Source organism: Pristiophorus japonicus, chromosome 2 (genome assembly GCF_044704955.1).
Source record: "Pristiophorus japonicus isolate sPriJap1 chromosome 2, sPriJap1.hap1, whole genome shotgun sequence".
Taxonomy (NCBI): Eukaryota; Metazoa; Chordata; class Chondrichthyes; family Pristiophoridae; genus Pristiophorus; species Pristiophorus japonicus.
In genome coordinates, this window is record NC_091978.1 from 144,934,257 (window position 1) to 144,952,454 (window position 18,198).

The following is an 18,198-nucleotide window of genomic DNA, read 5'->3' on the forward strand; positions in this document are numbered from 1 at the left end:
AACTGATTCAATAATATTCTTTAGGAAAGGAAATATGCTATCCTTACCTGGTCTGACACATACATGTGATTCCATTCTCACACCAATGTGGTCAGCAAGCGAGCCCCATGTGGGCAGAAGAAACGTTTCAAGGACACCCTCAAAACCTCCTTGACAAAATGCAACAGCCCCACCGACACCTGGAAGTCCCTGGCCAAAGACTGCCCTAAGTGGAGGAAGAGCATCCAGGAGGGCGCTGAGCACCTCGAGTCTCATCACCAAGAGCATGCAGAAAACAAGCGCAGGCAGCGGAAGAAGCATGCGGCAAACCAGTCCCACCCACCCTTTCCTTCAACGACTGTCTGTCCTACCTGTGACAGAAACTGTAATTCCTGTATTGGACTGTTCAGTCATCTAAGAACTCACTTTGAGTGGAAGCAAGTCTTCCTCAATTTCGAGGGACTGCTATGATGATATGATGATCCCTCTGAAGTGGCCGAACAAGTTACTTAGTTGCATCAAACTGTTAAAAACATTGTGACACCTTTACCACATGGACTGCTACGATTCAGCAAGGTCTACCACCACTTTCTCAGGGCAAGAGATGGGGATTAAATGCCAGTCTTGTGAGTGACGCCCATATCCCGAGAATGAATTTTTTAAATGTCATTAAATCATGAGATTCTGATCTGACAAATCTCAGAATTTCAGCATTGCAGAAGCTATGCAATACTAACGAATTACGTTCAGCAAACCAACAGCAGCACTTTGGACTATGCCGAACTTCCTTTTGCTCTCACTACTGCATGTAGTTGCTAACAGCTAGTGCAGATTGCAGACAGAAAAGGTGGCTAAATACAAGATTACTGATGCCTGCGATGGCTAGTCCTGATTCAGAAGACAGCAACATAAAGACTTGCATTTATATAGCGCCTTTCACAACCTCAGAATGTTAAAAAGCACTTTACAGCCAATTAAGTAGTTTTGATGTGTAGTCACTGTTGTAATGTAGGAAACACGGCAGCCAATTTGAGCACAGCAAGCTCCCACAAATAGCAATGTGATAACAACCAATATTTTTGCGATCTTGATTGAGGGATAAATATTGGTCAGGACAACAGGGATAACTCGCTTGCTCTTATATGTAAAACTGAAATGACAGAGCCAGAGATAATAAAATTCTAGATAATACATACTTAAAAGAGTGCCGATCATGTCACCTACCTTATTTGAAGAATACAAATCAAAAGAAATAAAGCAATCCTTTTTTTAAAAAAAAAGAGAATGTACAGCTAGCCTTGCACAAGTTTTGCAAAGTGAAAATGTGCCAAATATAGGAGATAGCCAAAGGTTTGCATGCACATCTTAAGGCAAATCACAACATTTACTGAAGGAAAGGAACAAACTTGCGACCACCTGCATTAAACCTAATGATTACAATGACTCCAAAGGTTCCCCTGCAACTGTGAACACAAAGATGAAGCACATAACTGATATGTTGGCATTAATGGGTCGAGTCTTCAAGTAACGGTATAAGTATGGCTGCAAAAAATAGTTGCTATTCTGTTCATCAATTGACCATCAAGTAACAGGGTAAATGCAGTGAAAGTCAATAAATGGTTCAAAGAAAAATAGTGATGAATTATGGGCAAACAGTGAGATTTTTTGCAATGTTTTATATATGCAGAAGACAGGCAGGAACTTCCGTGTGACTTTAAATGAATGGATTTCACGTGAAATAAATGATACATGGACATTAATGTCTAAAGAATGGCTGCAATGTTTCGGAGCTTCGCGCTAATTCAAGTGATAACAACCGATATTTTTGCGATCTTGATTGAGGGATAAATATTGGTCAGGACAACAGCTGAAAAATGTATCCAGTGACTAGAATACAATCTCTCAACATCAAAATGACATTGTGTGCATCACAACTAATAGCTGCAGTAGTTGCGAGACTTATAAAAACTGACTCCACTACATAAAATCTAACTTACAAGCCTATACAAGAAGCTGGTCCTGTTCCTCATTCCATTCCTGAAGTCTGTTAAGTTCAACTCCAAAAGGTAAATAAATGTATCCTGAATGTGATGAGAATCAGGGTACCAGTGTTGAAGATGATGTAGGCAGTGGGCTACAAATCATTCTTATTCCAACTTTTGACATTACCATACTAGCACAAGATGATTCCATCCTTTAATTAAAATGGTGAGAAGTGTTGTCAATCGGTTTTCAATATCTCCTGCGAAAATTATACACTTCAAACATATGCAAGAGAGTATGTAGAAAAGAACGGGGTTTAATTATGGATTATAAGGCATATTGGAATAATCTTCTTCCTATACTGCAATGCATACAAGTTCAAAAGATCTCCAGTCAGAAGAATTTTATGGATCTGAAGATCCCATCAAAAATGGACTTCAGTGAAGAGTTTATCAAATCACAGAAATACTTCTGAAGAATTTAAGTAGACTGCAGAAATAGTGACTGCACGTTAATCAAATTGACTATCAACAATATTTGCTGTAACGATGCTAATCTTAACATGGTTGATGCTCTGGTAAAGATTATGGTCAGACAGTTGGACAGTCGGACAGTCTGACAATTCGGAAGGATAGACAGAAAAACAAAGTAGGTGGGATAACTGGATTAATAAAGGTTGAGATCAGTGAGAAATTATATTGGCTCAGAAGATCAAGAAGAAGAATCAGTTTGGATAGAAATAAGGAATAATAAGGGGAAGAAGTCACTGGTGGGCATAATCTATAGGCCCCCTAACAGTAACTACACTGTTGCACGGAGTATAAATCAAGAAATAATGGAGGCTTGTAAAAATGGAACGGCAATAATCATAAGCGATTTTAATCTTCATATTGATTGGACAAATCAAATTGGCCAAGGGAGCTTTGAGGAAGAGTTCATAGAGTGTATCCGGAATAGTTTCCTTGAACAGTACATTGCAGAACCAACCAGGGAGCAGGCTATCTTGGATCTGGTACTGTGTAATGAGACAGGATTAATAAATGATCTCGCAGTTAACGATCCTCTAGGAAAGAGTGATCATAGCATGGTTGAATTTCAAATTCAGTTGGAGGGTGAGAAAGTTGGATCTCAAAGCAGGATCCTAAGCTTAAATAAATGAGCCAACAAAGGTATGAAGGCAGAGTTGGCTAAAGTGGACTGGGAAAATAGATTAAAGTGTAAGACGGTTGATGAGCAGTGGCAGACATTTAAGGAGATATTTCATAACTCTCAACAAAAATATATTCCAATGAGAAGGAAAGGCTTTAAGAGAAGGGATAAACATCCGTGGCTAACTCAGGAAATAAAGGATGGTACCAAATTGAAAACAATGGCATACAAAGTGGCGAAGATTAGTGGGAGGCCAGAGGATTGGGAAACTTTTAAAATCCAGCAAAGAGCGACTAAAACAATAATAAAGAGAGGAAGATAGATTATGAAAGTAAACTAGCAAGAAATATAAAACCAGACAATAAGAGTTTCTACAGGTATATAAAAAGGAAGAGTAGCTAAAGTAAATGTTGGTCCCTGAGAGGATGAGACTAGGGAATTAATAATGGGGAATGGGGAACAGGGAAATGGCAGAGACTTTGAATAAATATTTTGTATCGGTCTTCACGGTAGAAGTCACTAAAAGCATCTCAATAATGGATAATCAAGGGGCTATAGAGATGGAGGAACTTAAAACAATCACCATCACTAAAGAAGTACTCGGTAAAATAATGGGACCTGGTGGCTTACATTTTAGTGTCTTAAAAGTTGCAGAGATGGTGGATGCATTGGTTGTAATCTACCAAAATTCCCTGGATTCTGGGGAGGTCCAAGCGGATTGCAAAACCGCAAATGTAACACCCCCATTTAAAAAAGGGGGCAAAAAGAAAGCAGGAAACTATAGACCAGTTAGCCTAACATCTGTCATTGGGAAAATGCTGGAGTCCATTATTAAGGAAGCAGTTGCAGGACATTTGAAAAAGCATAATTCAGTCAAGCAGAGTCAGCATGGTTTTATGAAAGGGAAATCATGTTTGACAAATTTGCTGGAGTTCTTTGAGGATGTAACGAGCAGGGTGGATAAAGGGGAACCAGTGGATGTGGTGTATTTGGATTTCCAAAAGACATTCGATTAGGTGCCACATAAAAGGTTACTGCATAAGATAAAAGTTCACGGGGTTGGGGGTAATATATTAGCATGGATAGAGGATTGATTAACTAGCAGAAAACAGAGAGTCGGGATAAATCGGACATTTTCCGGTTGACAAACAGTAACTAGTGGGGTGCCACAGGGCTCGGTGCTGGGGCCCTCAGCTATTTACAATATATATTAATGATTTGGATGAAGGGATCGAGTGTAATGTAGCCAAGTTTGTTGACGATACGAGGATGGGTGGGAAAGCAAGTTGTGAAGAGGACACAAAAAATCTGCAAAAGGATATAGACAGGCTAAGTGAGTGGGCAAACATTTGGCAGAAGGAGTATAATATGGGAAAGTGTGAGGTTATCCACTTTGGCAGAGAAAATAAAGAAGCAAATTATTATTTAGATGGGAGAAAAATTACAAAATGCTGCAGTACAGAGAGACCTGGGGGACCTTGTGCATGAAACACAAAAAGTTAGCATGCAGGTACAGCAAGTATTCAGGAAGGCAAATGAAATGTTGGCCTTTATTGCATGGGGGATGGAGTATAAAGCCAGAGGAGTCCTGCTACAAACTGTACAGGGTATTGGTGAGGCCACACCTATAGTACTGCGTACAGTTTTGGTCTCCTTATTTAAGAGGGATATACTTGCATTGGAGGCAGTTCAGAGAAAGTTCACTAGGTTGATTCCTGAGATGAAGGGGTTGACTTATGAAGAAAGGTTGAGTAGCTTGGGCCTCTACTCATTGGAGTTCAAAAGAATGAGAGGTGATTTTATTGAAACATATAAGATAATGAGGTGGCTCGACAGGGAAGATGCAGATATATTTCCACTCATAGGGAAATTTAGAGCTAGAGGGCATAGTTTCAGAATAAGGGGTCGCCCATTTAAAACTATGAGGAGGAATTTCTTCTCTCAGAGGGTTGTAAATCTGTGGAATTCTCTGCCCCGAGTGCTGTGGAGGCTGGGTCATTGAATAGATTCAAGGCGGAGATAGACAGATTTTTGAGCAATAAGGGAGTAAAGGGTTATGGGAAGTGGAGCTGAGCCCATGATCAGATCAGCCATGATCTTATTGAATGGCGGAGCAGGCTCAAGGGGCCAAATGTTCTACTCCTGCTACTATTTCTTATGTAATTATTTTCTCTCTGTTTCCCATGGCAGCTGGCAATTATTCTGCCATTCACACCCTCTCTAAACTAATCTCTTTCTAACTTCTGCCATTACCATCTCAAGTCGGCTCATCATCCCTTTTGTCTCTCTGATCTCTCCTGTCTACCACCCTATCACTGACCTTCCCTTTTGTTCTTTCCTCTCCTCCCCCTTTCAGTGCTCCCTAAGAATCTGTTCATTTCGAACATTCGCCAATTCTAATGAAGGGTCATTGACCTGAAACGTTAACTCTGTTTCTCTCTCCACAGATGCTGCCTGACCCGCTGAGATTTCCAGCATTTTCTTTTTTATTTACTCAATAACAGGTTAGCATAGACCAGAACTGTCCCTCTTGGCAACTGAAACAATTTTTGCCAAATTATATACTACTAATCAAATTGTTAAGATGTCCCATCACAAAAAGCATCTTGTAAATAATGCTGAAGTAAATTATGGTTAACTCTCTACTTAAAATTCTCCACACACCGACTTCTAGGGATTAAAGTGTCTGGGACACAATTCCACTGCCAGAAATAATGTATGAAGCGGTTCTACTAGTATGCTATATGTACTTTTTGGATTTATATTACATGAAGCTGCACTTGCAGCAGCTCTTGCATTTCCCAATATAACCATGGAGGCTTAAGATCTAGAAATTCTTACGGTGTTGGAAAGGGAGATAGACAAGTTAAGTGAGTGGACGTTAAGGTAGCAGATGGAGTATAATGTGGGGAAATGTGAGCTTATTCACTTTGGTAGGGAGAATAAGAAAACAGGATTAAAAAAAAATGTTCAGAAACTAATAACTGTTGGTTTTCAGAGAGATTTAGGTGTCCTAGTACAAGAAACACTTAGGGCTAAAAATTTGGGGGATTAATGGCACTCGTTACTGGCAAAAAAAATGGGGAAAAGAGGGCAGCCGCCGTTCTTTCGCCTGAAAAGAAAAATGGCAAAGTAGTGACGTCAATCAGCATGCAACACCGACTTAACGACACCACAGCGAACTTCGACCCTAGCGCTGAGTTCCTCACTGGGTCCCAAGCACACAGGATAAACCTAGCGTGAAAGCAGACTCACAGAGGTGCTGTCATCACCTCTTAAAAGGGACACACACATCTTTCCAGTAAGTTTGCACTTAAGTTTTTGGACAGTTTTTTTTTACTGAAGTAGTAACTTACTGCAATACATGTTTTTAAGTGTGTCGGGAGTGCTGCTGGGTGCTTCAGGTGATAAAGGAAGGCATCTGAGAAGACAGAAAATGCTGCAAATACTCAGCAGGTCAGGCATCATTCGTGGAGCGAGAAACAGAGTTCACGTCTTAAATCAATGTGCTGCCAGACCTGCTGAGTATTTCCAGCATTTTATGCTGTAATTTCAGATTTATAGCATCTGCTCGCAGAATGAAGATGATGATGCAGACGAGGAAGAAACAGAAGGGGAAGAAGCCGAAGAGGTAAAAGCAGAAGAGGAGGAAACAGATGGAAGGATGCAACCCAGACCCTTTCTGGCCAGGATATCCGGGATGGAATTATTCATCTGCAGTCCCAGGGACCACAATCGCAATTCCTCTTTCAACATTAGTCCCACACCTTACCTTCCATGGGGAAAAAGCGGGAATGTGATGTTGAGATGATCAGCCATGATCATATTTGAATGGCGGTGCAGACTCGAAGGGCCGAACAGCCTACTACTGCTCCTATTTTCTATGTTTCTATGTTTCCCTCTGTTACTGATCATCACAGTGTCCTTTTGGCCATGATGCTGAAATAAGTCACCACAAATCAAACTTTCCAATCCAACTTTATGCATCTATCCATCAAATATGACATCAAGAAATCAACTAATCACCCGCTTCCCTTCGCATGCCCTTAGTTATGGTCTTGCATGTGCCATTGCCTATACTACGGATGTCACACAGTGCTACCACAGTGGCTGCAGCATAGAGTGGATGGTTGCTGACTTTCAATGGGGGAAACTGCAAATGGCCTTCCTGGTTGAACTTGAGGAGCTGGTGGCTGGAAGTGTCAAATCAAGTGCTGGTGTTTCTTCTTCATCACTCTCCTCTCCCTCTTCTTCATCACTCTCCTCTCCCTCTTCTTGATCAACCACTGGCTGCATTTCTTTGGTGTGTGAAATGAGGGAGGCACAAGGGTGGAGTTGTGGTGAGGGGAGACAGGAAAGCAAGAGGTGCATGCCTGGAGGATAGTGCATGAGAATACCAGCATCTTGTATCATTTCTGCCTCGCCACTTGCCAAGAGATCAGCCATGCCCCTGCCAAGAATGGCCTGCACCATCTTCTACAACGGGGTGAAATGAGGCTAGGAATGGGAGATATGCCTTGTTATTGGTACAGATTGTTGGTAGGTGAGTGATTGGAGGGGAGAGTCATGCATTGAGCAGCGTGCGAGAGTAATGATTCAGTTGGTAGGAGATGACTTTTGAAGATGCATTCACTGACCTTAACCAGTGGGTTGAGGTCATGAAGCTACTTTGGGCACTGGAGTCAGGTGGTGGAGGCGACACTGCTAGCAGCAACGGCCTTGGTGGTGATGTCCCAAATCATTCTTTCTGGAGGGGCTCCTGGCCCCTGTAGGTAGAGGACCCATCTTGCAGTGTTGATCTCCTGCACAAAGCTTGAGTATGGAGTGTGAGATCCTGGGTGCCCATTCTCTGGCTTGCTAAGCCATTTTAATGAATACTGAAGCAGTTTTCCTACGTTTTGAAGTTCAGAAGGGAATTCAGTTTTAAGTGCTCAAGGCTCCCATTTGGGACTTCTCTTTAATGTTAATTTTTTTTTAAGTAGTGAGGGGCTGGAAACTGAATTTTTTCACTTCATTTTAAGTTTTATTAGTTCTGAACACATTGCCCCTTTAATTCATAGCCCAAAATTCCTTGCAAACTCCACAACCTTGCTCCCAGAGGCTGTTTGAAGCTGGAATGATACTTCAGGACTGGAATTTAGACATCCATGCCTGCACTAATGCCACCAGGATGGTGTTACACAGTAAATTAGCACTGGACAAAAAAAATCGTTAGCCCCCAGCACAAATTTTTCTCGGGTAGCACAGCGTCCATTTTCAGCGACCATTTACCCAAGTTGCCGGTGACACTGCAACTCTCATGGTGGCCACAAATTTTTCCCCCAGAGAGTTAGTCTGCAGGTACAGCAAGCAATTAAGGTCAATGGCATGTTGGCCTTTATTGCAAGGGGCTTGGAGTACAAGAGTAAGGATGTCTCACTCCAATTGTACAGGGCTTTGGTGAGACCACACCTAGAGTACTGTGCACAGTTTTGATCTCTTTATCTAAGCAAGGATATACTTGCCTTGGAAGCGGTGCAACGAAGGATCACTAGATTGATTCCTGGGATGAGAGGGTTGTCCTATGAGGAGAGATTGAGTAGATGGGGCCTATACTCTCTGGAGTTTAGAAGGATAAGAGATGATCTCATTGAAACATAAGATTCTGAGGGGGATTAACAGGATAAGAGGCTGAGAAATTGTTTCCACTGGCTGGAGAGTCGAGAACTAGGTTTGGCCATTTAGGTCTGAGATGAGAAGGAATTTCTTCACTCAGAGGGTTGTGAATCTTTGGCATTCTCTGTCCCAAAGGACTGTGGATGCTGAATTGTTAATTATATTAAGGCGAAGATAGATAGATTTTTTGACTCTAGGGGAATCAAGGGATATGGGGATCGGGCCAGAAAGTGGAGTCAAAATCGAAGGTCAGCCATGATCTTATTGAATAGCGGAGCAGGCTCGAGGTCTATTCCTGCTCCTAATTCTAATGCTCTTATTTTCTCAAAACCTTCCCATCTGTCCACAGTATTCCCTTGGTGCATTTACATAAGAACATAAGAAATAGGAGCAGAAGTAGGCTATTTGGCCTCTCGAGCCTGCTCCGCCATTCAATATCATGGCTGATCTGATCCTGGCCTCAACTCCACTTCCCTGCCCGCTCCCCATAACCCTTTACTCCCTTATCGCCTTAAATATATTCAATGACCCAGCCTCCAGCTCTGTGGGTCAGAGAATTCCACAGATTTACAACTCTCAGAAGAAATTTCTTCTCATCTCAGTTTTAAATGGGCAGCCTCTTATTCTATATCCCCTAGCTTTAGTTTCCCCATTAGTGGAAATATCCTCTCTGCATCCACCTTGTCGAGCCCCCTCATTATCTTATAAGTTTCAATAAGATCACCTCTCATTCTTCTGAACTCCAATGTATAGGCCCAACCTATCTTCATAAGTCAACCCCCTCATCTCCGGAATCAACCTAGTGAACCTTCTCTGAACAGTCTTCAAGCTACTCAACCTACCTTCAGAAGTCAACCCCCTCATCTCCGGAATCAACCTAGTGAACCTTCTATGAACAGTCTTCAATGCAAGTATATCCTTCCTTAAATATGGAGACCAAAACTGTACGCAGTACTCCAGGTGTGGCCTCTTTAATACCCTGTACAATTGTTACAGGGCTTCTCTGCTTTTATACTCTATCCCCCTTACAATAAAGGTCAACATTCCATTTGCCTTCCTGAATACTTGCTGTACCTGCATACTAACTGTTTGTGTTTCATGCACAAGGTCCCCCAGGTCTCTCTGTAATGCAGTACTTTGCAATTTTTCTCCATTTAAATTATAATTTGCTTTTCTATTATTTCTGCCAAAGTGGATAACCTCACATTTTCCCACATCATACTTCATCTGCCAAATTTTTGCCCACTCACTTAGCCCATCTATATCCCTTTGCAGATTTTTTGTGTCCTCTTCATAATTTGCTTTCCCATCTTTGTATCATCAGCAAACTTGGCTACATTACACTTGGTCCCTTCATTCAAGTCATTAATATAGATTGTAAATAGTTGAGGACCCAGCATTGATCCCTGTGGCACCCCACTAGTTACTGTTTGCCAACCGGAAAATGATCCATGTACCCCGACTCTGTTTTCTGTTAGTTAACCAATCCTCTATCCATGCTAATATATTTTATCTTCTACTGGATTGAGAGTCCAACCACATTTCTCATATGATGTTTTTAATACATTCTCGGGATGCGGGCATCACTGGCTAGGCCAGCATTTATTTCCCAGCCCGAGTTACCCTTGAGCAGGTAGTGGTGACTAGTATTTGCTGCAGTCCATGTGGTGAATAATGCTGTTAGGTAGGAAGTTCCAGGATTCCAACCTAGCGACAATGAAGTAACGGTGATATATGTGCAAGTCGAGATGGTGTGTGACTTGGAGGGGAAGTTCGAAGTGATGGTGTTCTCTTACAAATACTGCCCTTGTTCTTCTAGGTGGTGGAGGTCACAGATTTGGGAGGTGCTGTCAAAAAAGCCTTGGTGAGTTGCTGCAGAACATCATGTAAATAGTATACACTGCAGGCACACTGGTGGAGGGAGTGGAAGTTTAACGAGGTGGCTGAGGTGCTGATCAAACAGACTACTTAGTCCTGGATAGTCGTGAGCTTCTTGATCCAGATAAATGGAGAGTATGCCATCATATTCATGACTTATGACTTGTAGATGATGAGAGGCTTTGGATGTCAGGAGGTGCACCATTCACCATAAATACCCAGCCTCTGACCTGCTCTAGTGGCCATAATATTCATGCAGCTAGTCCAATTTCTGGTCAATAGTGACCTGCAGGAATTGATACTGGGGAATTTGCCAATGGTAATGCTGCTGAATGTCATGGGGAGATGGTTATGCTCTCTTTTGTTGGAGATGGCCATTGCCCGACAGTTGTGTGGCACAAATGTTACTTATCACCTCTCGGCCCTGGATATTTTCCAGGTCTTGCTGCATGTGAGCATGGAGTTCTTCATTGTCTGAAGAATTGCGAATGAAGCTGAAGATTGCAATTATAAGCTGATTATTGATGAATGAAATGAGAATCCAACTCTTCTCGGAATATTATCGACTGCCCCCTGCTATATAGGGTTGATTCATCAGCACAGAGGGAATCATTTTTGATGGCAGCCACCAGGTCTTTGATTGGATCAAGAAAGAAGAATGGAGTCCTGCATAGTGGCTGGTATAAGATCAATTGTTCAAACCATACAGAGCTCTTATCAGACACGTTTAACCAAAGCAAAGTTATTTACAAGAAAAGCTGCAGCCAACTGAACATTGTAAGGTTAACATACCTGGGATGTCTCAGTGCTCTAAAACTTCAGTTCAACTGTTCACCCCAGAGGCAAAGGTCCCATCAAATAATGGACCTTTCTTTACATGCTCAGTTGACCATTAATGTACATCAGAGTTGTTATATATGTAAACCTGTAAATACCTTGTGTAACCACCAGAGGGCTCATCCCCTGGAGTCCCAAGGGATCCCACAATCTCTTGGGAGCACCTGTACTTAAGGAGGTCTCACAGGCTGGAGAGGCACTCTGGAGACCTGCAATAAAAGACTACGGTCACACTATACTTTGAGCTTACAATATCTGGTCAGGCTCTGTATTCATACTTAACAACTGGTGACGAGATACAGATGATAAACCAAACGATGCAGAGAACAGTGGTCATCCTGGAGAAATTTTCGGAGGGAGATGATTGGGAAACCTTCATGGAGTGACTCGACCAATTTTTTGTGGTCAACGAGCTGGAAGGAGAAGCGAACGCTGCCAAACGAAGGGCGATTCGTCCTCACCGTTTGCGGGGCACCAACATATGGCCTCATGAAAAATCTGCTTGCTCCAGCGAAACCCACAGCAAAATCGTACGATGATTTGTGCACACTGGGCCGGGAGCATCTGAACCCAAAGGAAAGCATTCTGATGGCGAGATACCGGTTCTACACGTGCATAAGGTCTGAAGGCCAGGTAGTGCGAGCTATGTCGCCGAGCTAAGACACCTTGCAGGACATTGTGAATTTGAAGGGCATTTGGAGCACATGCTCAGGGACTTCTTTGTACTTGGCATTGGCCATGAAGTGATACATCGTAAACTTTTGTCTGCAGAGACCCCAACCTTGAGTAAAGCCATAGCAATAGCCCAGGCATTCATTGCCACCATTGACAATACCAAGCAAATCTCTCAGCACACGAGTGCTGCTACAAGTACTATGAATAAAGTAATGTTGTTTTTGAATCGCAACGTACAGGGCAGGCCTCACATGCCTGCAGCTGCACGTCGGCAGATGTCTCAGAATCCACCATCAAGGGTGATGAATGCTAGGCCATTAACACCTTGTTGGTGCTGCGGCGGTGACCATCGTTTCCATTCATGCCGCTTCAAAGGATACATTTGCAAAGGCTGTGGAACAATAGGACATCTCCAACATATGTGCAGGCGAGCTGCAAACCCTGCTAATCCTGAAAACCACCATGTTGCAGAGGAGGACAGATACACGGCAGATCACAGCGAACCAGAATCTCAGACCGAGGAGGCAGAGGTATATAGGTTGCACACATTTACCACAAAGTGTACCCCGATAAGGCTGAAGGTTGAATTAAATGGACACCCGGTATCAATGGAGCTGGACACGGGCGCGAGCTAGTCCTTTATGAGCAAAAAGACTTTTGATAAAATGTGGTGCAGCAAGGCCAGTCCTGACTCCCATTCGCACTAAACTGAGAATTTATACAAAGGAACTGATTCCCGTAATCGGCAGTGCTACCATAAAGGTCTCCTACGATGGAACGGTACACAAGTTACACAAGTGGTACCGGGCGATGGTCCCACGCTGCTCAGCAGGAGCTGGCTGGGAAAGATACGCTGGAACTGGGATGACGTCCGAGCGCTCTTGTCCGTCGACGACACTTCGTGTGCCCAGATCTTAAACAAGTTCCCCTCGCTGTTCGAACCAGGCATCGGGAAGTTCTAAGGAGCAAAAGTGCAGAGCCACCTAATTCCGGGGGCGCGACCCATCCATCACAAGGCGAGAGCAGTAGCGTACATGATGAGAGACTGGAGATCGAGCTGGACCGGCTGCAACGAGAGGGCATCATTTCGCCGATCAAATTCAACGACTGAGCCAGTCCGATTGTTCCAGTCCTCAAGGGAGATGGCACCGTCAGAATTTGTGGTGATTACAAAGTAACTATCAATCGTTTCTCCCTGCAGGATCAATATCCACTATCAAAGGCAGATGACCTTTTTGCGACGCTGGCGGGAAGATGTTCACAAAGCTGGACTTGACCTCGGCCTACATGATGCAGGAGCTGGAGGAATCATCGAAGGGCCTCACCTGCATTAACGCGCACAAAGGTCTCTTCATTTACAACCGATGCTCGTTTGGAATTCGATCAACAGCGGCGATATTCCAGAGAAACATGGAAAGCTTATTGAAGTTGGTCCCGCGCACCGTGGTCTTCCAGGACGACATCTTGGTTACAGGTTGGAACACAGTTGAGCATCTGCAGAACCTAGAGGAGGTTCTTCGTCGGCTCAACCGCATGGGGCTCAGGTTAAAACACTCGAAGTGCGTTTTCCTGGCACCTGAAGTGGAGTTCCTGGGGAGAAGAATCGCGGCGCACGGCATCAGGCCCACCGATTCGACAACAGAGGCAATCGAGAACGCGCCGAGGTCATAGAATGTGACGGAGCTGCGGTCGTTTCTATGACTCCTGAACTACTTTGGTAACTTCTTACCGTGTCTCAGCACACTGTTAGAATGACTGCACGCCTTACTGCGTAAAGGAGACGAATGCGTATGGGGTAAAAGCCAAGAAAATGCCTTTGTAAAAGCTATCAAACTGTTATGCTCAAACAAATTGCTTATGTTGTATGATCCACGTAAACGTTTGGTAGTAACATGTGATGAGTTGTCATACGGTGTCAAGTGTGTATTGCAACAAGCTAATGAATCTGGGAAATTGCAATCGCTTGCTTATGCATCCAGAAGTCTGTCTAAGGCTGAGAGGGCTGAGAAAGAAGTGTTAGCATGTGTTTATGGGGTAAAAAAAATGCATCAATATCTGTTTGGGCTCAAATTTGAATTGGAAACTGACCATAAGCCACTAATAGCCCTCTTTTCTGAAAGTAGGGAGATAAATACGAATGCATCGGCCCACATCCAGAGATGGGCGCTCACGTTGTCCGCATACAACTATGCCATCCGCCATAGGCCAGGCACAGAAAACTGTGTCGATGCTCTCAGTAGGCTGCCAGTGCCCACCACAGTGGTGGAAATGGCACAGTCTGCAGATTTAGTCATGCTAAGGGAAACATTCTAGAGTGAGCAATCATCCGTTACCGTCAGACAGATTAGAACCTGAACGAGCCAGGACCCCTTACTGTCCTGAGTGAAAAACTGTGCGCTTCACGGGAGCTGGTCCAGTGTCCCATTAGAAATGCAGGAAGAGGTAAAGTTGTACCAGCGGCACAAAGCTGAAATGTCTATACAGGCAGACTGCCTTCTGTGGGGTAATCGGGTAGTGGTACCCAAAAAGGGCAGGGACACTTTCATTAGTGATCTCCACAGTACTCATCCAGGCATTGTAATGATGAAAGCGACAGCCAGATCCCACGTGTGGTGGCTCGGTATTGATGCAGACTTAGAGTCCAGCGTGCACAAATGTAACACATGTTCACAGTTAAGCAATGCACCCAGGGAGGCGCCACTAAGTTTATGATCTTGGCCCTCCAAACCGTGGTCTAGGGTCCACGTCGACTATGTAGGCCCGTTCTTGGGTAAGACGTTCCTAGCAGTTGTAGATGCGTACTCCAAATGGATTGAATGTGAAATAATGTCGGCAAGCATGTCCGCTGCCACCACTGAAAGCCTGCAGGCCATGTTTGCCAAGCACGGCCTACCTGATGTCCTTGTGAGCGACAACGGGCCGTGTTTCACGAGTGCCGAGTTCAAAGAGTTCATGACCCGCAATGGGATCAAACATGTTACATCTGCCCTGTTCAAACCAGCATCCAATGGTCAGGCAGAGAGAGCAGTGCAAACAATCAAGCAGAGCTTGAAGAGGGCAACTGAAGACTCACTGCAGACTCACCGATCCCGAGTCCTGCTGAGTTACCACACTCGCTCACTGGGATTCCTCCCATTGAACTGCTCATGAAAAGGGTACTTAAGACAAGGCTCTCGTTAGTCCACCCTGATCTACATGAACAGGTAGAGAGCAGGCGGCTTCAACAAAGTACATATCATGATAGCGCAAATGTGTCACGCAAAATTGAAATTAATGATCCTGTATTTGCGTTACCTAGAAACATAGAAAATAGGTGCAGGAATAGGCCATTCGGCCCTTCGAACCTGCACCACCATTCAATAGGATCACGGCTGATCATTCATCTCAGTACCCCTTTCCAGCTTTCTCTCCATACCCTTTGATCCCTTTAGCTGTAAGGGCCATATCTAACTCCGTCTTGAATATATCCAATGAACTGGTATCAACAACGCTCTGCGGCAGGGTTGGTAGAAGTTTCTCCTCATCTCAGTCCTAAATGGCTTACCCCTTATCCTTAGACTGTGTCCTCTGGTTCGGGACTTCCCCAACATCGGGAACATTCTTCCCGCATCTAACCTGTCCAGTCCCGTCAGAATTTTATATGTTTCTATGAGATCCCCCCTCATCCTTCGAAACTCCAGTGAGTACAGGCCCAGTTGATCCAGTCTCTCCTCATATGTCAGTCCTGCCATCCCGGGAATCAGTCTGGTGAACCTTCGCTGCACTCTCTCAATAACAAGAACGTCCTTCCTCAGATGAGGAGACCAAAACTGAACACAATATTCCAGGTGAGGCCTCACCAAGGACCTGTACAACTGCAGTAAGACCTCCCTGCTCCTATACTCAAAACCCCTAGCTATGAAGGCCAACATACCATTTCCCTTCTTCACCGCCTGCTTTACCTGCATACCAACTTTCAATGACTGATGTACCATGACAGCCAGGTCTCGTTGCACCTCCCTTTTCCTAATCTGCCGCCATTTAGATAATATTCTGCCTTCGTGCTTTTGCCCCCAAAGTGGATAACCTCACATTTATCCACATTATACTGCATCTGCCATGCATTTGAACACTCACTTCACCTGTCCAAGTCAACCTGCAGCCTCTTAGCGTCCTCCTCACAGCTCACAGTGCCACCCAGCTTAGTGTCATCTGCAAATTGGAGATATTACACTCAATTCCTTCATCTAAATCAGTAATGTATATTGTAAATAGCTGGGGTCCCAGCACTGAGCCCTGCGGCACCCCACTCGTCACTGACTGCCATTCTGAAAAGGACCCATTCATCTCGACTCTCTGCTTCCTGTCTGCCAACCAGTTCTCTATCCACGTCAGTACATTATCCCCAGTACCCTGTGCTTTAATTTTGCACACCAATCTCGTGTGTGGGACCTTGTCAAAAGCCTTTTGAAAGTCCAAATACACCACATCCCTGGTTCTCCCTTGTCCACTCTACTAGTTGCATCCTCAAAAAATTCTAAAAGATTTGTCAAGCATGATTTCCCTTTCATAAATCCATGCTGACTTGGACCGATCCTGTCACTGCTTTCCAAATGCACTGCTATTTCATCTTTAATAATTGATTCCAACATTTTCCCCACTACTGATGTCAGGCTAACCGGTCTATAATTACCCATTTTCTCTCTCCCTCCTTTTTTAAAAAGTGGTGTTACATTAGCTACCCTCCAGTCCATAGGAGCTGATCTAGAGTCGATAGACTGTTGGAAAATGATCACCAAAGCATCCACTATTTTTAGGGCCACTTCCTTAAGTACTCTGGGACTATCAGGCCCTGGGTATTTATCGGCCTTCAATCCCAATTTCCCTAACACAATTTCCCGCCTAATAAGGATTTGCTTCAGTTCCTCCTTCTCACTAGACGCTCAGTCCCCTAGTATTTCCAGAAGGTTATTTGTGTCCTCCTTCGTGAAGACAGAACCAAAGTATTTGTTCAACTGGTCTGCCATTTCTTTGTTTCTCATTATAAATTCACCTGAATCTGACTGCAAGGGACTTACGTTTGTCTTCACTAATCTTTTTCTCTTTTTCTCTTCACATATCTATAGATGCTTTTGCAGTCAGTTTTCATGTTCCCGGCAAGCTTTCTCTCATACTCTATATTCCCCCTCCTAATTAAACCCTTTGTCCTCCTCTGTTTAATTCTAAATTTCTCCCAGTCCTCAGTTTTGCTTCTTTTTCTGGCCAATTTATATGCCTCTTCCTTGGATTTAACACTATCCTTAATTTCCCTTGTTAGCCAGGGTTGAGCCACCTTCCCCGTTTTATTTTTACTCCAGACCGGAATGTACAATTGTTGATGTTCATCCATGTGATCTTTAAATGTTTGCCATTGCCTATCCACCGTCAACCCTTTAAGTATAATTTGCCAGTCTATTCTAGCCAATTCATGTCTCATACCATCGAAGTTACCTTTCCTTAATTTCAGGACCCTCGTCTCTGAATTAACTGTGTCATTCTCCATCTTAATAAAGAATTCTACCATATTATGGTCACTCTTCCCCAAGGGGCCTCGCACAACAAGATTGCTAATTAGTCGTTTTTCAATACACATCACCGAGTCTCGGATGGCCATCCTCTAGTTGGTTCCTCGACATATTGGTCTAGAAAATCATCCCTAATACACTCCAGGAAATCCTCCTCCACAGTGTTGCTACCGGTTTGGTTAGCCCAATCTATATGTAGATTAAAGTCGCCCATGATAACTGCTGTACCTTTATTGCACGCATCCCTAATTTCTTGTTTAACTATGGACAAGGTCCCAAGTAGCTTCCCGGCACTGTTGTGGCCAAAGAGGGCAGTAGGGTGTTTCGGGTCAAACTTTCAAATAGACTCATCTACAGGAAACACTTGGACCAAACCAAATTCAGATTCACGGACTATCCAGAGCAACCCACATTCAACCCTACCGTTTCTGACCCCTCAACACAGACACACCAGTGGCAACCAACACAGCGGTTAACCACGAAGCAGAACCCATCACCT

The 18,198-nt window shown here is 43.8% G+C and overlaps 1 protein-coding gene across 11 annotated transcripts in view; it reads right to left on the minus strand.

Annotated features, from left to right (window-relative positions):
* The window catches only part of tusc3 (tumor suppressor candidate 3), a 716,082-nt gene that overhangs the window by 561,481 nt on the left and 136,403 nt on the right, over positions 1-18,198 (minus strand). The window lies entirely within an intron of this gene.